The sequence below is a fragment of the Lissotriton helveticus genome, chromosome 1_1, assembly GCF_964261635.1.
Source record: "Lissotriton helveticus chromosome 1_1, aLisHel1.1, whole genome shotgun sequence".
Lineage (NCBI taxonomy): Eukaryota > Metazoa > Chordata > Amphibia > Caudata > Salamandridae > Lissotriton > Lissotriton helveticus.
This window is the reverse complement of record NC_136057.1, coordinates 1,237,563,093-1,237,585,522: the sequence shown is the minus strand read 5'-3', so window position 1 is coordinate 1,237,585,522 and position 22,430 is coordinate 1,237,563,093.

Genomic DNA, 22,430 nt, shown 5'->3' with positions numbered 1-22,430 from the left:
ACCCCACTGGACTACCCTAAACCCTAAATCTACCCCCAGCACGAACCCCTACACTACCCAAACACCACTGCACTACCCTAAACCCTAAATCTACCCCCAGCACGAACCCCTACACTACCCAAACACCACTGCACTACCATAAACCCTAAAACACTACCAATACACTACACAAACACCACTGGACTACCCTAAACCCTAAAACACTAACCCCAGCATGACCCCCTCTACTACACAAACACCACTGCACTACCCTAAACCCTAAATCTACCCCCAGCACGACCCCCTACACTACCCATTCACCACTGCACTACCCTAAACCCTAAAACAATACTCCAGCACGACCCCTACACTACCAAGACACAATTGCACTACCCTAAACCTTAAATCTACGCCAGCACAACCCCCTACACTACACGAACACCACTGCACTACCCTTAACACTAACTCTACCCTCAGCACGACCCCCTACACTACCTAAACACCACTGCACTACCCTAAACCCTAAATCTACCCCAGCATGACCCCCTACATAACACAAACACCACAGCACTTCCCTAAACCCTAAACACTGCCCCCTGCCCGACCCCCTACACTACCGAAACACCACTGCACTACCCTAAACCATAAAACACTATCCCCAGCATGATCCCCTACACTACACAAACACCACTGCACTACTCTAAACCCTAAAACACTACCCCCTACACTACACAAACAGCACTGTCCTACCCTAAACCCTAAAAACTACACCCAGCATGACCCCCTACACTACACAAACAACACTGTACTACCCTAAACCCTAAAACACTACCCCCAGCACGAACCCGCAAACACTACACAAACACCACTGCACTACCTTAACCCCTAAATCTACCCCCAGCACGACCCCCTACACTATCCAAACACCACTGCACTACCCTAAACCCTAAATCAACCCCCAGCACAAACCCCTACACTACCCAAACACCACTGCACTACCATAAACCCTAAAACACTACCCCATACACTACACAAACACCACTGCACTACCCTAAACCCTAAACCACTACATCCAGCACAACCCCCTACACTAGACAAACACCACTGCACTACCATAAACCCTAAAACACTACCCCAGCACGACCCCCTACACTACCCAAACACCATTGCACTACCCTAAACCTTAAATCTACCCCAACACGACCCCTTACACTACCCAAACACCACTGTACTACCCTAAAAGACTACCCCAGCACGACCCCCTACACTACACAAACACCATTGCACTACCCTAAACCCTAAAACATAACCCCCAGCATGACCCCTACATTACACAAACACCACTGCACTACACTAAACCATAAAACACTACCTCCAGCACGACCCCCTGCACTACACAAATACCACTGCACTACCCTAACCGCCAAAACGACCCCCTACACTACCCAAACACCATTACACTACCCTAAACCTGAAATCTACCCCAGCACGACCCCTTACACAACCAAAACACCACTGTACTACCCTAAAAGACTGCCCCAGCACGACGCCCTACACTACACAAACACCATTTCACTACCCTAAACCCTAAAACACCCCCCAACATGACCCCTACATTACACAAACACCACTGCACTGCCCTGAACCCTAAAACACTACCCCCTACACTACCCAAACACCACTGTGCTACCCTAAACCCTAAAACACTACCCTCGGCACGCCTCCCTACACTACCCAAACACCACTGCGCTACCCTAATCCCTAAAACACTACCCCCGGATGACCCCCTACACTACCCAAACACCACTGCCCTAACCTAAACCCTAAAACACTACCCCGGCACGACCCCCTACACTACCCAAAAACCACTGCATTACCCTAAACCCTAACACACTACCCCAGGCATGACCCCTTACACTACCCAAACACCACTGCGCTTCCCTAAACCCTAAAACACTACTCCCCGCACGACCCCCTACGCTACCCAAACACCACTGCGCTACCCTAAACACTACCCCAGGCATGACCCCCTACGCTACCCAAACACCACTGTGCTACCCTAAACCCTAAAACACTACCCCCGGCAAGACTCCCTACACTACCCAAACACCACTGCGCTACCCTAAACCCTAAAACACTACCCCCGGCACGACTCCCTACACTACCAAAACACCACTGCGCTACTCTAATCCCTAAAACACTACTCCAGGCGTGACCCCCTACGCTGCCCAAACACCACTGCTCTACTCTAAACCCTAAAACACTACCCCCGGCATGACCCCCTACACTAGACAAACACCACTGTGCTACCCTAAACCCTAAAACACTACCCCCGGCATGACTCCCTACACTACCCAAACACCACTGTGCTACCCTAAACCCTAAAACACTACCACCGGAAACAACTCCCTACACTACCCAAACACCACTGCGCTACCCTAAACCCTCAAGCACTACCCCCGGCATGACCCCCTACACAACCCAAACACCACTGCGCTACCCTAAACCCTAAAACACTACCCCTGGCACGACCCCCTACACTACCCAAACACCACTGTGCTACCCTAAACACTAAGGGCCAGATGTAGGTAGCCAAATACCGGTCAGTAACGGCCGAAAATCTGTAATTTCGGCCGTTACCGACCGGTATATGTAAAATGAGATGTAGGAGTCAAAATATTACCAAATCGGTAAATACGAGTCCGTAATCTACCGAATCGGAAAATTCTGAATCCTTATTCACCGAACTCTTAATTACCGAAATTATAAAAAAAGACTTTCGAGATGTAGGAAACCAAAAATGTACGAGTCGGTAAATACCATGGATTGAAAGCAGGTGGTAACCAGGTGCAGGGTATAAAACAAGGTCCCAAAATGCAACAGTGTAACCAGAATGGCGGCATTCTACGTAATAGCAAGGCAGCTATGGCTACAGGCAGCAGGAGAGAGGGTATGGAGAAGAGAGGAGCAAGTCTACAGTCAGAGGATAACGCTCTTCCAACTGACTGAGCCAGAGATACTGCAAAGGTCCAGGCTACACCCCCACACCATCCAGGACTTGATCAGGGACCTGCACCCACTCCTGGATCACCCAACAGCAAGGGCGCACGCCATTCCACCCCATGTGCAGGTGCTGTGTAGCCTACACCTGCTTGCCTCTGGTAGTTACCAGAGTGTGATTGCTGCAGTAGGTGGTGTGTCTCAGAGCTGCCTGTCACGTTTCTTCAGGAAGATCCTTGAGGCCATGATGCAGAGAATGCATCATTATATTCGGTTCCCTGACACACCTGCGGAACTTGCGAAGACCAAAACAGATTTCTATCAACTGTCATACTTTCCTCACGTGATAGGCTGTATAGATGCCACCCACATTCCACTATGCCCACCTGCAGCAACAGACACATTTACAGCACCAGAAGTCAACGCACTCAATCAATGTGCAGGTGATATGCAACGCTGGCAACATCATAACAGACATTGTGGCCAAATTCCCAGGGAGTACCCACGACTCGTACATCTTCCAGAATAGTGGGATATACACACGCCTTGTTGCCGGTGAATTTGGGGATGGATACCTGCTAGGTAAATAACTGTGACACACCCTGATAGTAAATGCAGATGGATAAATCATGAGTATGTATCTAATGGCATTCTCTTTTACACCTAGGTGATAGTGCATATTCTCTGCGGTCCTTTGTTCTCACCCCCTACATGAATCCATCTACCAGGAGTGAGAGGCGTTACAATGTGGCACACAGAGCAACACGCAGCGTTGTAGAATGCACATTCGGACTACTAAAAAGCAGGTTCCACTGCCTCCATAAGAGTGGAGGTGCACGGCAGTACACTCCAATCATCTGCTGCAAAATAATAGCCAGATAATCGGAGTCAAGAGGGACATAAAGGACTAGGTCGCCCTCCACTCAGTCAAGCACTAATCACAAATTGACCCAGTCCTACTGGCAAAACATTAATTTAGAACTGTAAACAGCTATAGATTGTCAAATGATCGTACTAATCATACCTCTAATTATAGAGATTATTACTCTGTTTCAGTCTATTGCCATAAATAAAAGGTAGCCCGTCTCTGATAAACACGTAACCAGACAACACAGTACAAACATCCACTAAAAGGACAACATTTGAAAAAAGTGTGAATAGCTAGATGACACCTCACGGGCGCACCACCAATGGGACCCCTGGTTGGTACTCACCAGGATGGCCCTGTTCTCATCATCGGTGTCAAATAGCTTAACGTAAACGTGTCCGAAAACCCAAAGGAAAGAGGGAGACAGTGAATGGTGCAGTGTACGCAAAACTTATATGTGACAAAGACTAACAACGTTCAACATATAACACACAAAATACTGCGCAACAAGATACAACAACCTTTTTACTCATTTTTTCTTGTTGCTTACAGTAAACATGTAAAATAAAAGGAGGGGTACGAATACTACCTATCGATTCGTACTCAGCTCACAGCCGACATGTTTCATTGCCTTAGGTATTTTATCAGGCAATTTCTTCAGGGCAAACGAAAAATTAGGGTGCCACTGCCAGCGATACTGTGCTTTAAATGCTGGGAGGCACCTTTAGCTTTCATACCGTTACCAGTATGGTACCAACTCCGGTGTTGAGAAGACGCCGAGTGAAGTCCCTCCACTGATGAAAATAGAAGGGAGGCAAGACCATACTTACCGTTTGGAAGTGGGTCCAGGATTTTTACATAGCCATACTGGTAACGGTATGAAAGCTAAAGGTGCCTCCCAGCATTTAAAGCACAGTATCGCTGGCAGTGGCACCCTAATTTTTCGTTTGCCCTGAAGAAATTGCCTGATAAAATACCTAAGGCAATGAAACATGTCGGCTGTGAGCTGAGTACGAATCGATAGGTAGTATTCGTACCCCTCCTTTTATTTTACATGTTTACTGTAAGCAACAAGAAAAAATGAGTAAAAAGGTTGTTGTATCTTGTTGCGCAGTATTTTGTGTGTTATATGTTGAACGTTGTTAGTCTTTGTCACATATAAGTTTTGCGTACACTGCACCATTCACTGTCTCCCTCTTTCCTTTGGGTTTTCGGACACGTTTACGTTAAGCTATTTGACACCGATGATGAGAACAGGGCCATCCTGGTGAGTACCAACCAGGGGTCCCATTGGTGGTGCGCCCGTGAGGTGTCATCTAGCTATTCACACTTTTTTCAAATGTTGTCCTTCTAGTGGATGTTTGTACTGTGTTGTCTGGTTACGTGTTTATCAGAGACGGGCTACCTTTTATTTATGGCAATAGACTGAAACAGAGTAATAATCTCTATAATTAGAGGTATGATTAGTACGATCATTTGACAATCTATAGCTGTTTACAGTTCTACATTAATGTTTTGCCAGTAGGACTGGGTCAATTTGTGATTAGTGCAAAATAATAGCAACCTGTGCCATGCTGCAAAATCTTGCCACCAAGGAAGGCACAGAGGTGGAGATCACACATCATGAGGACATTGATGATGCAACAGAACAGACAGAGTCCTATGCAGCAGGAGCAGTGCCAGCAACAGATGGTAGACTGAGACGGGCAGAAATCACACGCAGATATTTCTAAGTAAGGAGACACAGACATGTTTAGTATTTGAAGTACGTAGTTTAATTGTCACTAGAGCACTTCACTGATACCACACTATGGCACTACAATATCAATATTCCACACTGGGTGACCACAGTTGACCTCACCGTGACCTGTCCTGCGGGTTTCCGGGCATTGTCAACGTTTGCGCCCACGCACTACAGTGCGGGATGTATGGGGCTGGGTTTCAACGTGCGCAGAGGTGCCTGGGTCAGCAGGTTGGCGCCTGCTGCTCCTACGAATGTCTGGAACAGGAGTGCTAGAGCCACTCCTGCTGGTGGAGTCTTCTGTGTCCCCGACACCTGTGTCTCCAGCAGTGGCTGCCTGGTGTGTCAGCAAAACCTCCATGGCAGAGGTGACTCTCCCCATCCCCCTCGACAAATCGGTGCAGCAGTGCACAATGTAATCCTGCATGGCGACAGAGCGCCGGCATAGCAGGGAGGTTGCAGTGGCAAGCCGGTTCATGGCTTTGGTTTGTTGCCGCATGCATTGACGATCCCTGCGCCTCTCGGAGTGGTCACTCTCTAGTTTTTCACAGAGGGCACTCATGCACTGTGTCATTTCCCTCATGCCCTTTGCCATGGAGTGCATGCTTTCAGACATGGAGCCCATCCCCCTGTCAATGTTGGACATCCTGCTGTTTCATATGCGCACCTGTCTATGCACCGCTAAAATGCCCTTTGCCTGCAGGCGCTGGACCTTCACCATGGTGGCCTCAAGACCAAAGAAGACCCCCTCTCCATCCAGGTCTTCGCCTCTCTCCCGTATCCTACGGCCTCGGACAGCAGCACGCACAGCTCCAGATGAACTCTGTTGCCCAGTGTTGTCAGCCAGAGGTGAATTAATTTGTGTGAGAGCGTCCACATCTTCCTCATCTGATGTTTCGAGGATCCTGAGAGGAGGCACATTATGCCTCCTTGGCCTTCCCAGCACAGATGGCTCTGATGTTGGTGTTGGGGAAAGTGCAGGTGCCTCCAAATGTTGTGACCCAAACAACAGAGGTGACAGTGGCTGTGGTGTGGTGGGTTGCTCCGGTGTAGTGGGTGCCTGCGCTGTGGATGTTGTTTCAGGTACAGTGCTTGGTCCTGATCTGTCGGGTGTTTTCTCCCTCATCTCCGTTGCCATTGCCCTCTCCTCCCTTTCCTGTGCTGTACTGCGCGATGACTCTCCTGTGGGCAGATATGGACAATGGGTCAGCGGTGTTGTTCACCTGTGTGACATTATTAAATCACATTCCTATCACACAATTGCTAGTCCTCAACTGCTTGTGGATGTAGTGTGTGGCATGCCATGCAGGATTCTATGTCTTCCCTGGACCGGAAACAAGCTTCCGAGGCCCGGTTTCAGGCATTGCAGCCGTCTTCAGCCCGGCTTGCTTGAATCCAGTGGCAAAGTGAGCAAGGGACTCACGTCTGAGCATACCCTGCCACACTTATGGTGGCCAAAGCGGTACAAAAGGTGGTGGTGATGGACGGAGCATCTGAACCAATCAAACACTCACACCCAGTCAAAAGATCTGGGTTTGATCCATCACCGTTCTTTAGCCCACTCTGCCACCCCAGTTCAGACATGGCTATATGCAAATCAGTCTGACCCTGTGCCTCATGGGAACAGTCCAGCCCGAACTGCCAAGCCATGTCTAAAGAACGGTGATGGATCAAACCCAGATCTTTTAACTGGTTGTGAGTGTTTGATTGGTTCAGATGCTCCGTCCATCACCACCCCCTTTTGTACCGCTTTGGCTGCCATAAGTGTGGCAGGGTATGCTCAGACGTGAGTCCCTTGTTCATTTTGCCACTGGATTCAAGCAAGCCGGGCTGAAGACGGCTGGAATGCCAGAAACCGGTCCTCGGAAGCTTGTTTCCGGTCCAGGGAAGGCATGGCTTGGCAGTTCGGGCTGGACTGTTCCCATGAGGCATTGGGTCAGACTGATTTGCATATAGCCATGTCTGAACTGGGGTGGCTGAGTGGGCTAAAGAACGGTGATGGATCAAACCCAGATCTTTTGACTGGGTGTGAGTGTTTGATTGGTTCAGATGCTCCGTCCATCACCACCCCCTTTTGTGCCGCTTTGGCCGCCATAAGTGTGGCAGGGTATGCTCAGACGTGAGTCCCTTGCTCATTTTGCCACTGGATTCAAGCAAGCCGGGCTGAAGACGGCTGGAATGCCAGAAACCGGTCCTCGGAAGCTTGTTTCCGGTCAAGGGAAGGAATGGCTTGGCAGTCGGGCTGGACTGTTCCCATGAGGCACAGGGTCAGACTGATTTGCATATAGATATGTCTGAACTGGGGTGGCAGAGTGGGCTAAAGAACAGTGATGGATCAAACCCAGATCTTTTGACTGGGTGTGAGTGTTTGATTGGTTCAGATGCTCCGTCCATCACCACCCCCTTTTGTACTGCTTTGGCCGCCATAAGTGTGGCAGGGTATGCTCAGACGCGAGTCCCTTGCTCATTTTGCCACTGGATTCAAGCAAGCCGGGCTGAAGATGGCTGGAATGCCAGAAACCGGTCCTCGGAAGCTTGTTTCCGGTCCAGGGAAAGCATGGCTTGGCAGTTCGGGCTGGACTGTTCCCATGAGGCACAGGGTCAGACTGATTTGCATATAGCCATGTCTGAACAGGGGTGGCAGAGTGGGCTAAAGAATGGTGATGGATCAAACCCAGATCTTTTGACTGGGTTTAAGTGTTTGATTGGTTCAGATGCTCCGTCCATCACCACCCCCTTTTGTACCGCTTTGACCGCCATAAGTGTGGCAGGGTATGCTCAGACGTGAGTCCCTTGCTCATTTTGCCACTGGATTCAAGCAAGCCGGGCTGAAGACGGCTGGAATGCCAGAAATCAGTCCTCGGAAGCTTGTTTCCGGTCCAGGGAAGGCATGGCTTGGCAGTTCGAGCTGGACTGTTCCCATGAGGCACAGGGTCAGACTGATTTGCATATAGCCATGTCTGAACTGGGGTGGCAGAGTGGGCTAAAGAACGGTGATGGATCAAACCCAGATCTTTTGACTGGGTGTGAGTGTTTGATTGGTTCAGATGCTCCGTCCATCACCACCCCCTTTTGTACCGCTTTGGCCACCATAAGTGTGGCAGGGTATGCTCAGACGTGAGTCCCTTGCTCATTTTGCCACTGGATTCAAGCAAGCCGGGCTGAAGATGGCTGGAATGCCAGAAACCGGTCCTCGGAAGCTTGTTTCCAGTCCAGGGAAGGCATGACTTGGCAGCTCGGGCTGGACTGTTCCTATGAGGCACAGGGTCAGACTGATTTGCATATAGCCATGTCTGAACTGGGGTGGCAGAGTGGGCTAAAGAACGGTGATGGGTCAAACCCAGATCTTTTGACTGGGTGTGAGTGTTTGATTGGTTCAGATGCTCCGTCCATCACCACCCCCTTTTGTACCGCTTTGGCCGCCATAAGTGTGGCAGGGTATGCTCAGACGTGAGTCCCTTGCTCATTTTGCCACTGGATTCAAGCAAGCCGGGCTGAAGACGGCTGGAATGCCAGAAACCGGTCCTCGGAAGCTTGTTTCCGGTCCAGGGAAGGCATGGTTTGGCAGTTCGGGCTGGACTGTTCCCATGAGGCACAGGGTCAGACTGATTTGCATATAGCCATGTCTGAACTGGGGTGGCAGAGTGGGCTAAAGAACGGTGATGGATCAAACCCAGATCGTTTGACTGGGTGTGAGTGTTTGATTGGTTCAGATGCTCCGTCCATCACCACCCCCTTTTGTACCACCTTAAACCCTAAAACACTATCCCCGGCACGACCCCCTACACTACCCAAAACACCACTGCCCTAACCTTAACACTACCCTGGCACGACCCCCTACACTACCCAAACACCACTGCGCTTCCCTAATCCCTAAAAAACTACCCCGCGCACGACCCCCTACTCTACCCAAACACCACTATGCTACCCTAAAAGTTAAAACACAACCCCCTCCACTAAACAAACACCACTGCACTACCCTTAACCCTAAAACACTACCCCCAGCATGACCCCCCTACACTACACAAACAGCACTGCACTACCCTAAACCCTAAAACACTACCCCCTATCCTACACAAACACCACTGCAGTACCCTAAACACAAATACATTACCCCAGCATGACCCCCTACACTACACAAACACCACTGTAGTACCCAAAACTCTAAAACACTACCCCCAGCACGAACCGACAAACACTACACAAACAGCACTGCTCTACCCTAAAACCTAAATCTATCCCCAGCACATCCCCCTACACTACCCAAACAATACTGCACTACCCTAAACCCTAAATCTACCCCCAGCACGAATCCCTACACTACCCAAACACCACTGAACTACCCTAAACCCTAAAACACTATCCCCTACACTAGACGAACACCACTGCGCTACCCTAAACCCTAAACACTACTCCCAGCACGACCCCCTACACTACACAAATGCCACTGCACTACCCTAAACCCTATATCTACCTCCAACACAACCCCCTACACTACCCAAACACCACTGCACTACCCTAAAATACTACCCCCTACACTACACAAACACCACTGCACTACCCTAAACCCTAAAACCCTACCCGCAGCACAACCCCCTACACTACACAAACACCACTGCACTACCCTAAACCTTAAAACACAACCCCCTACACTAAACAAACACCACTGCCTAAAACACTACCCCCAGCACAACCCACTACACTACCCAAACACCGCTGCACTTCCCTAAACCCTAAAACACTACCCCAGGACGATCCGCTACACTTCATAAACACCACTGCAATACCCTAAAACACTACCCCCTACACTACATAAACACCACTGCACTACCCTAAACCCTAAAACCCTGGCCCCAGCACGACCCCCTACACTACACAAACACCATTGCACCGCCCTAAACCTTAAATCTACCCCAGCACGACCCCCTACACTACCCAAACACCACTGCACTACCCTAAACCCTAAACCACTACCCCTACACTACACAAACACCACTGCAGTACCCTAAACACGAAAACACTACCCCAGCATGACCCCCTACACTACACAAACACCACTGTAGTACCCAAAACTCTAAAACACTACCCCCAGCACGAACCGGCAAACACTACACAAAAAGCACTGCTCTACCCTAAAACCTAAATCTATCCCCTGCACATCCCCCTACACTACCCAAACACTACTGCACTACCCTAAACCCTAAATCTACCCCCAGCATGACCCCCTACACTACCCAAACACCACTGAACTACCCTAAACCTTAAAACACTACCCCCTATACTAGACGAACACCACTGCACTACCCTAAACCCTAAAACACTACCCCCAGCATGACCCCCTACACTACACAAACACCACTGCACTAACCTAAACCCTATATCTACCCCAACTGTCGTGTATTTCTATAGGTTCTGATTCGATCCCCCTATTCCTGACCCTATTCTGGTTAAACTTACTAGCTAGTTAACTAACAGTCAGCCCATGAGGCAAGAAATCCCCCATGATGCAGATACCGTTATCTGACGCAGTCACACTACGGCACAGGAACGTGTTATCTGATTAGGTCATAACGCTTGAGATCTAATTAGACAAGCGATATTCCTCCAGCCCCTGATAAGGCATACGACGTTCTCATAACAAATCAAACCTATGACAACCTGGATAATCCGTGCGGCCATTGTTTTGATTTCACAGAGAACTTTAGTAAAGAATGTGCTAACGAGCAAGTCGTATGACATCTTTATTGACGTACCTATGTCCATCCTTACGTCAATCTCGGCACCTTTAAGGTATAAATATTGCCGACCTTGCCCTATGCAAACACACGCGTGGTGACAAGACGGAGCAGCCATACTTGCCGAAGCCGAGAGCAGAAGCAGACCCCGCAGGCAGCAGCCCCGCCTTCCTGACGCGCTGAGAGACGCGCTGCTATCTCAAGCCGAGAGACCCAGCACCGGCGCTTCTGGGCAGCCCTCGCAGGCAGCCTGGAATATCGAGAGCAGAGAAAGAGATACCATTCCTCATTCATCCTAAATTCCAGGTACAGAACTGAATAACCCCTCCTAGAGAATTCTTTAGTTATTCACTTGGCAAAAACAAACTTAAACTAAACTGTAACTTTCTATTCCCGCCCACGCATTAGACTTAGGTCAGGTACACGGGGTAGGCGTATTTAGAAACACCAGTTGAGTACGTTTAGTCAAATGTATATGTGTATGTAAATATATTTTAATCATTTTAAACATCATATGGCTCAGAAACCATATCAATGTTTTTACAGTATTATTTTATACTATTGCTTCTAATGTATGCACTTTACTTAACTATAAGTATTGCAATAATATCGATCCATTTCTCTTGTACGAGAAAAGAGACTGATCAATAAATAACATCTTTTATTGAACACGCCCGTCTCTTCCTTTTCTCTACATTCTGATGAGACTAAGAATGCACGTACTGACTGAGTAAAATAATTGCCTTGTGCTCACACGACTCTCGAGATTGACTCTTGATTAGGGGAGAGCAAAGTTGTCATGTTCTATGGTTGTCAGAAACTAAATCCCTTCTTGTCTAATCAGGGGAGTTCATCCTTCCTTGAACATTCGAGAAAGTTTCTAGCGAACTCTGAGCTTAGCTGGCAAACCCAAAAATTAAGTCTAGTATCGACAGTAGTAGACCTAGTTAACGTCTGGCCTAGGCCTTTACTGCTGTAGGTACTATTCCAATGCGCAGAGCCTATTGGGAAAATAGGAGCTACACTACATGGCGCCCAACGTGTTTGGAAAGGGCGATAAAACTAACGTAAGACATTTAGAGTAACTCAGTCGTGCTTTCTCACTCAGACCCCTTTTTCCAAATACTCCAAAGACGTCTGGAGTGGGTGAAAGGTTATTATATCCTCCAAAACCTCGCAGGAAGGAAATTCCTATGTATGGTTCTTGGTCTAGTCAACGTTGAAGGATAAAACAGTTCCAAAATATTGTGCACCTAATCTCTGTTTCCATAAAGAAACCTGATCTGCAAATAAAAATAATACCATCCTGTCAGTAAAATGGGAGACAGTGATGGAGAAAGAGAGGCAATTAGATTAGCTACTGAAATAGCAGATGCTGATGCTACCATGCAAGCAGCAGACGCGGATATAATACTCATTCCGGTCATTAAAAGGAGATCTATAACCTTAAAACTTATAGAAAATGGACTGACACCTAGAGGTGGAACAGTCATATTCGTAATTGAGGCACACGAATATCGGCAGACAGAGGTATACTATACATGGATACATTTTCCAGCAGCAAATGCTGTAACAAAGTACTTCCACTATTACAAAGTAGAGGAACCTCCTGAAACGTACACTCCTTTCGAGGAGGTGGAAGTACCACTCAAATTCCAAGAGCATTTGCTCTTATTTGATGGCGCCCTAATACATAACAATCACATTACAAGGCTCGGTCCTTTAGGAAGACCAGGAGCAACGTGGCCGGTCTTAGCCGGATACACACCACATCCAGACATCGACGAGATGACTGCACCAGAGCTATTAATACAGCTAAAACAACTACTAAAAATTCACAGACAATTAGTTCAGTATGTAATGCGGACTTCAACAATTCAGCCAGCGATTAAACTTCCACAGCTGACCCCTCACCAGGGGAACACAAATAAAATCACACCACAGAACATCCAATCCTGCCTAGGTAAAGTTCCAGCTAAACGGGAACAGATACCATTCTGGTTGGCACAGAAAATTACCCAAATAGAGGCGGTGTTTCCTGACACCACCCCGCTGGAAAAACACAGGATTCTGACTATATGTCTCCCAATGGGAATCGCACCACACATTGAGGACTGTGACACTTGGGGTACAGTCTTTGCTTCAATCTACACAAAAACGCACGGTGTTCCATCCATTTCGGTAATACCAGATGTGCTAAAACAAATTCAAGATGAATACGGTCCAGAACCTGCTTTAACTCTTGGTATGAAATTACTGAAAGACTTCAAGCAGGTCTCGGCTATATTACTAGCCAACATAAAGGGTGAAGCAGCAAACGTGGCGATCCGCCAGAGGTTAAAAGAGACAGATATAGCAGACCAACCAGCTGAAATTGCCAGAATCATAGAAAAATCCTATGAAGAACTAGGCAGAGATAGTCTAGGTGGAATACCAGTAAAACCGCAACTGACTACAAGTCCAGAAAAAATGTTTTTTAATAATAATAATAATTCACCAAAAAAGAACTGGGATGGAAATAAACAATCCAATCCTAAAGAAAAGAAATTCCAGTCCAGAGGAAGGTCTCCTAGGCGAAGAGAGAAATCTCCAAACCCGAGACAAAGGTCACCTCAGAGTGAACCCTCTGGGAATAGATATAACCTTAGAAATAGGGATAATATTAAAAAACCTGATAGATATCAAGACATTGATACACGTCCGTCTCAATCTTTTCAGAATTCCTCGCAGAAATCGGAAAGAAGAGGACGATCAGAAGAGCACGCCAAGTCCAAAGACAAGGAACCTGCTCAACTGAAAAAGAAATCACAATTTCCAAAAAAGAAGGTAGCCAGTATCAAGGTAGTTAACAATGCCGAGAATACTGAGGACACAACTGAAAAACGGAGAATGGGCTCAGACAATGCTAGACAGCGCAGCAGAGGTGAGCATAGCTCGCAAAGTCCTTATGAACCATCTGGAGACAGTGGACACGAATGAATACCTTCAAGTGGAAACTGCAGATACCAGAGTTAGCAAGCCCCACAAAATATACGAGATAACATTACGTATAGAGGGAGATAAGACTAGGAAAATAAGGGGACTATTTTGGGATAACCTATCCAAGGGCTATGACATCCTTCTAGCTGAAAAAGACTGGCCACCAGAGTTTGTCAGGGAGTGCCCTCATGGCGAAGAAGTAATTATGCCTGCCTTCTCGAATCAAATCCCGATTCATAAAAAATATACACTTGCTAGAAAGTGGGCAGTGGCCTTAGCACCTGCTTTATATAAAAATCACGTAGGATGGGATGAGGATTCTCCTCCTCACAAAGTCCAGTTAAAATCACAACCAACTGCACAAAGGCAGTACCCAATTAAGCAAGAAGCTAAAAAACAAGTAAATGAAATACTAGATCAGCTAGAATACCAGGGGGTGATTGAAACTTGCACCTCACAAATGAACAATCCTTTATTTCCGGTCTCCAAACCAGACAATTCGTACCGTCTAGTTTTGGATTACCGACACCTTAACACATGTTGCAAAACTTTTGCAGTGCAAAACTCACACAGTGCTGCACTAATGAATAACATAGTGCGCAAAAAATACAAAACAACCTTGGACATCTCCAACGGATTCTTTTGTCAAAACATAGCACCAGAGAGCAGATATTTAACTGCATTTTCAGTAAATGGCACTCAAAAACAATTCTGTCGGTTAGCCCAGGGGTACAAGAACAGCCCGGGGGTATTCTCAGCGAGAGTAACAGAATTACTACAACTATATGATGATGAAGCATTATCTTATGTCGATGACATTTACTTAACAGATGATGACTTGGAAACTCACTTGAAAAGAGTGAACACCATAATACTTGGTTTCGCTGCAGAGGGTTACAAATTCAACTTCAAAAAGTCCAGAATTGCCCATCTGACGGTCCTATTCTTAGGATATGAGTTATCAAGTGAAGGCAAAAGCCTGGCAGACAATTTCCTAGAGAAATGTGCCGTAATCCAAGCTCCTAAAACACTAAAAAACCTACAGTCAATTCTAGGCTTCCTAAATTTCGGAAGAACTTACATTGCAAATTACGCAGAAAGGGTCAAACCCCTTTACGATCTAATTAAACCAGACTTTAAAAGATCCAGTTGGACTCAAGCACACACAGAAATTTTGAGATCCTTACAAACAGACATGCTAATTAAAACAAAATTAGAAACCCGTGATAATACACGCAACCTTGTGATCCGAGTCATCCCAGGGAGATGCGGATTCACATACCTAACCTCTAATGAGGGAGATAAGGTACCAATTGCATTTAAATCGCACTTGTACACTAAGGCTGAAATGAAATTTAGCCCAACGGAAAAAATTCTTACAGCAACACAGACAGCTATAGCAAAAGAACGAGCCCTGGCACAAGGTAAACGAATAATAATCGTGACACCAATACCAGCCTTAGAGGCGGTAACAAAGGCAAGCATTCCTAATGCGAAAGCACTCCATCCGAGATGGATACAATGGGCTAACTCTCTTGCTGCAACAGACGTGGTGTACGAATTTGATCCTTACTTAAAAACACAAGAATTTCTACAATATGAATTCGAATGTCCTCTGCCAATCGACATTCTGCCTCTACGACATTACGCCTGTGTAATCTATACAGACGGACATGCTCAACCCTCCGTTTGGGGAGAACATGCATACAATCCCACATGTGAGATTACAAAAGAAGTGTGGCACGGAGGTAAACTAAGACCTCTATTAACAAAATCACACTCAGTAGAAACTAATTCAGAACTACAAACTGAAATATTAGCTTTGAAAATGGCGCTAGATAATGCGGATCGCGAATTCCCGACACTTATAGTGTCAGATTCATATTTCTGCGTCAAAGCATATAACAAGGATTTGCAGACCTGGATTCAGAACGATTACAAAGATGACACGGATGCACCAATAAAGCAGAGACTGCTCTGGGAACAGGTAGCTCTTTTGAAAAAAGAACTACCAAAGACTCACGTGACACACTCACTGAGTCACCAGCGTGATGGCGTTCACGTTGTAGGGAATTCATTGGCTGAAACAGCCACAGCGGCAGCCAGTAAACCGGCTCCCGTAGATCGAAAAAAGCGTACATTAAAATACATTGACGGCGAAACAGTGCTGGCAGTAAAAACGTCATCAAAAGGCGACTGCTCGGCGTTACCGATCAACTATCCACTCAATTACACATACATCATAGATGCAAACTCCATTCCTTTTGCTCGAATCCCTGGAGTGGGGGATAGAGTGATTCCAAACATGGACAGGAGAAACTTGTTAATCGCAGACGCACACATGGGCGAGGGTCTAAGACACCTTAAATTAAAAGATTCTCTGGAAGAATTACAATCACGGTACTGGTGGCCAGGCATGAGCCTGCACTACACCATGTTTGTAAAAAACTGCCCAAACTGCAACAGAGATCGCAGTGGGGAGAGAAGCAGTTTAATACCTCGTCGTATCAAGGCAGATAACATCACCACTAAAAAGAATGGCTTGCGATTAACATATACAGGCTAGTTCCCACTTATAATGTAGATCCACAGCACTCGGCTGACGTCCGGACTGTTATACAAGATTTGCGAGTCTAAATGGCATATACGCTAAGAGCATGCTACGTTCGACCATTCTTTTTCTTTTTCTCAGGCAATCCAGCCTGGGGGGGGGGAAGAATGGCCAAATGAGCACAGCCCAGCGGGAATCTTCTCACTTCCTTCCTGAGGGTATGGGATGGTGTAAAGAAAAAACCAAGACAGAAAGCAATCTATAATAGAAAGGATATTAGGTTCGGGAGCTGGGTGGGTCAAACATCTAATAAGTGTCCAACGTAGTCTAAATAACTTGCCAAGAAATTCTCTGAAGGGATTCAGTCCGTACGAATTATTATTCGGAACTAGGATATTGATCTCTGACCTTGATAGTCAGACTTCAGTGGTAACAGAAAAAAGCTTTGATGTCAAAGACCGTTTGGCTATTTTGCAGGACTTAAACAAAAAAAGAAAAGACCTGAGCAACATACAGTTGAAAGAACAGCCAACGACCACTGAAGAATCACCACCTGTCCCAGCAAGACCTGTCTGGATTCCAAAAGTCGGGGATCTAGTCAGGGAGAAGATCGCGGTAAAGAAGGAATTTGGGCCTTCTTACAGAAAAGCAGTTCCTGTATTGTCTGTCAACGGGACAAGATCAGTTGTACTACCGCCACTTGCTGGAAAAAAGGAGAACCGAGTTGTATCCATCGACCTGGTAAAACCACAACATGTGGCCGATAACCAACAGTAGGCCAAGTGGACTCCCAATAAGTAGCAGAACACCAAGGTTTGCTACCAGTACAGAGGTCCTAACAAAGAGGCTCATCACATTCGAAACGCCTAAAGAAGAACAACAAGGACTATGCAACAATGCAATAGAACTCAGACCTCTGAAAACCCAAATAAAGACATTTAGCAGAGACACACCAATCTACAATGAAGTTCCAAGTGAAAATGCAAGAAACAAAAATCCTGAACCAATTGGAACAATTGACAGAACTGCATCTGGTTACTTCATCAACTTCGATGATTCCTCTGAAGGTTTCAGCGAACAAAAGACACAGCCAACATCAAAATCCTTTAAAGACAAAGCGAAGGAACTTTTGAAACAACTGAAAGAAACATATCTAGTTTCTCCTTGGATTGAATTTTGGGTGGGTTTTGGTGCATTTATCCTCATACTTTGGCTCATCATGGTATTTACCTTGGGACGCTTCATTGAGGGAAAATATGCTAAAATGGACACAGCAAGTCAGAACATCAACTTGGTCCTCAAACCACACACATCTTCACACGTCGAGAAAAGAGAACTTTCTTCAGAACTTTCTTCAGCCAACTTCACAGCAATTCCAATACCTGGTGGGGTAGCCTGGGACAACACTGACTATGAAATTTATGGTCCGGTCGAGATCCTGAAATATCCACACCAAATCAAGATCTCCTTGAGTGACTTTGCAAAACCAAACTCATTTGCTGATGATTGGGACTTTGAAAGTATAAACAATATGATGTCTGACTTAGTAATGTCTGCTAAATTTACAAAACATGATTATTTGCAGGGTTCTACAAATTATGACAGCATGTACTGCTATAACCATTATGGTAACCATTTCTTGCATAAATCTGCACAACCTAGAAATGTTTTAAATTTTAATCAATGGGAACATTGTGCTACACCTCCAAAAGGGAGCTCTAGAACCGTGTATGGCAAATATTCATATTTTTCAGGTTTTAACATAACTAATGCTGAAACATTTTATTACAAATTGTCAAACAAGACAGGGATGAAAACCATGATAACCAACACAAAATTGATATATTCAGATTCTTTCTTTGAAAAAATGAATACTTTTGGATTTGATTATTGGGACAAACATGTTGATTTGAAAAGTGTTTGGGGTACAAAAGAATGGCAAGTACAGGGTATAGAAGCTTTGTTTAGAGCCTGCATGATCCCAGAACAAATGATATTTTTAAATAACACCGTTCAACAAACCACCTGTCTTGGCTTAGCCAAAATCAAAGATTTAAATAACCTGTCTATTCCAAAGCCAACAATGTTTAGCAATAACTCTGAAACAGATGAAGAAATAGACATAAACCATATACTTAACCAAAACAGAACACATCCTGATTGGAAACAATGGTTGATCTGGCCCACAGATACAAATCACTGTCAAGATAGATTCCTGAATAAAACACAGGGTTTCAAAATGACCAGGCCAGACCCTAGATATCCCCAAAGACATCACCCAGGGATAATAACAACCTACAGTGTGGGCAAATTATGCCTTCAACGGCTACAAACTTCCACACTGCCTGAAATTAAGCAACACCTAACTTTACTTACTGATGGTGCTGACTTGCGTGATTTCATAATGGGACCACGCAAACAGCGTCAAAAGCGTTTCATAGCAGCCTCTGTATATGCAGCATACAATGAGGCCTGGAAGGTTACTCAAATTGAGACAGCAGAAAGAATACGGGAAATTGACCGTATTAATTTGGAAAAATCACTTTCTGTAGTGGACAATGGGTTAATGACTCTGTCCTCCAGAATTTTTTCATTGGACAGCATTGTGTCTTCAGCAATCGATATATTATCGCAAGACTTACTGTTATTACAACATGGTCAGTCACAATTGCGTTCTATTGTACAGCTTGGCTGGACGTTACAAAATCTGCGTTCAGGCTATGTGCCTTGGCGTTTAATCAACACAACGTCACTATTTCAAATCTTTAACCTTACTGATAGACAAATCGGTATGGCGCAGAAGGGTGCTGATTATACAATCTTGAGCATTGAAAAACTAGAAAGATTACCGTTGACAATGTCAGAACGACCTGTCAGTGAATGGATAATCCACGGAATCATAAATATTCCAATCTCAACCTTCAGGTTTCAATACTGCCAAAAATATATACAGGCTGGCATGTACGAGAAATTGGGAAAGGGGTACCTTAAAACAACTTGGAACCTGCCCTATTCACATGCATGTGTCAGTAACAAAGGACAGAAAGTGTTTCTTAGTGGCAACAATTGTGCTATGTCACTAAGCGGCACGCTTCTGTGTAACGGTATTAGTTTGCACGGAGCCTGTGAAGGGAATTCATACAACCTTTCATGTCACCAGCAAGGCGCACCTGCAACTGAAATAGAACCATTCTTTCAAAGACTCTATAATGGGAGTTACATTCTTATTGTAGACCGCAGATGCTGTAGTCTTATGCCCGGGACTCCTTATCTCGTCACTACGACGGCGAAGGTCAAGTGCTGTGGACGTTCTTTGTTCCCCAGCTCCTTTCCAGACAGGGAGGCGAGGGCATGGCCCAGTTTGAAAATTACTTCTATTCGAATAGACACTTTAAGCAGAATGAAAACAGTGCTTCTTCAGACGCCTACAAGGCTCACGTCATCTAAAGAAACGTATGATCTACAAGTCGCAAGGACGACTGCAGAGATACATACATTATTATCAACTAATTCCCCCGTACATTTCGCGGAAATCCTGAGCGAAATCTTAAATATTTCTGATACCACAGGGGTCTCAAAGGTATTTAAGACAGTATTTTCGATGGCATTAACACCATTCAAAGCCATACTGGGTATTTTTCCAGACTTCGTCCATTCGATTTTTGGCGGACTTCCCCTGATCCTAGGACTAATTGCGGGAATCCTATTCCTAGTCCTTATTTTTCGTTATGGCAACCCATGTCACAGATCAAACTCTCGCGACAATGGAAGATACGATCCTAGCCATTGGATACCGGGACCGGATATCAAAAATCCTGGGACTCTCCCGGCTTAGAGACCTAAACATGACTTGGTTTCTATCATTTCGACCAATGTGGCAAAGGTGTGTTTTACCTGTACTAAGGTGTCTGCTATGCGGAGAAGAATGCGTGTTAGACACCTGTCTGACGCTACAATCGGATGCGCCGGTGGATGCAGATACACTGTTGGTTCCTACCAAGGTTCACGCACTGTGCTGCCCTCAAAGGCTGCCAATTCTGATGACGGCATTCCTGGAATCTTCACCACTGCGATTGAAGAGTAGTGAAGTTCAAGATGAAAGCAGCATCGAACAGGTACGACCTTCTGTCAGCAATGCAAATCAGAATGTCAATGGAGACAATCATGCGCATGAATGCATGGTTACCCCTATTTCCGACTTAGTGGAACTTTCCCATGAAACTGTTGACAGTTTTTTCGAAAGCCTGAATGATATGATGTTCTCTCCGGAACAGAAATAGAGACTTTTGAGTAAACTCGCACACGGCGTTCCCTGAATTCGGCCTTCAACTTTAAAAATAAAGTCACATGAACAATTACAATCCAGTTCACGGACAGCAACCTTTTTCAGCAAGCCCCTAAAATATTTTTCTATATATTTTTTCCCGGGACACTGATTTTCTGCTTAAAGTAAGAGACTATTCCTAGAGAACTAAGATTTCTATTTTAGATACTTTATAGACTTTATAGACTTTAGCTGCCCGCTGGTATGTTCGCAATAGATTTTATGTGATGAAATGGTTTCGACTTTTTTTCTGTATAACCATATTAAGAGCCATTTCATGTGTATTTCTCATATACCAACAATCAATAATGCATAACAATGCGTGTTCACTTTTGCATCTAATTCATAGCTTAAGTGCATACAATATATATGACTGCAATTTTTCAGTATATTTGAAAATTTCGAAATGCATTTATGTATTTTGGGGTGGTAAGGTATACACTATACTCTATAGTATGTTGTACTATGTTATACTATGCATAGATTAGTAGATATGACCATAGTTAGCGTGGAGTGGGTGTCGTGTATTTCTATAGGTTCTGATTCGATCCCCCTATTCCTGACCCTATTCTGGTTAAACTTACTAGCTAGTTAACTAACAGTCAGCCCATGAGGCAAGAAATCCCCCATGATGCAGATACCGTTATCTGACGCAGTCACACTACGGCACAGGAACGTGTTATCTGATTAGGTCATAACGCTTGAGATCTAATTAGACAAGCGATATTCCTCCAGCCCCTGATAAGGCATACGACGTTCTCATAACAAATCAAACCTATGACAACCTGGATAATCCGTGCGGCCATTGTTTTGATTTCACAGAGAACTTTAGTAAAGAATGTGCTAACGAGCAAGTCGTATGACATCTTTATTGACGTACCTATGTCCATCCTTACGTCAATCTCGGCACCTTTAAGGTATAAATATTGCCGACCTTGCCCTATGCAAACACACGCGTGGTGACAAGACGGAGCAGCCATACTTGCCGAAGCCGAGAGCAGAAGCAGACCCCGCAGGCAGCAGCCCCGCCTTCCTGACGCGCTGAGAGACGCGCTGCTATCTCAAGCCGAGAGACCCAGCACCGGCGCTTCTGGGCAGCCCTCGCAGGCAGCCTGGAATATCGAGAGCAGAGAAAGAGATACCATTCCTCATTCATCCTAAATTCCAGGTACAGAACTGAATAACCCCTCCTAGAGAATTCTTTAGTTATTCACTTGGCAAAAACAAACTTAAACTAAACTGTAACTTTCTAT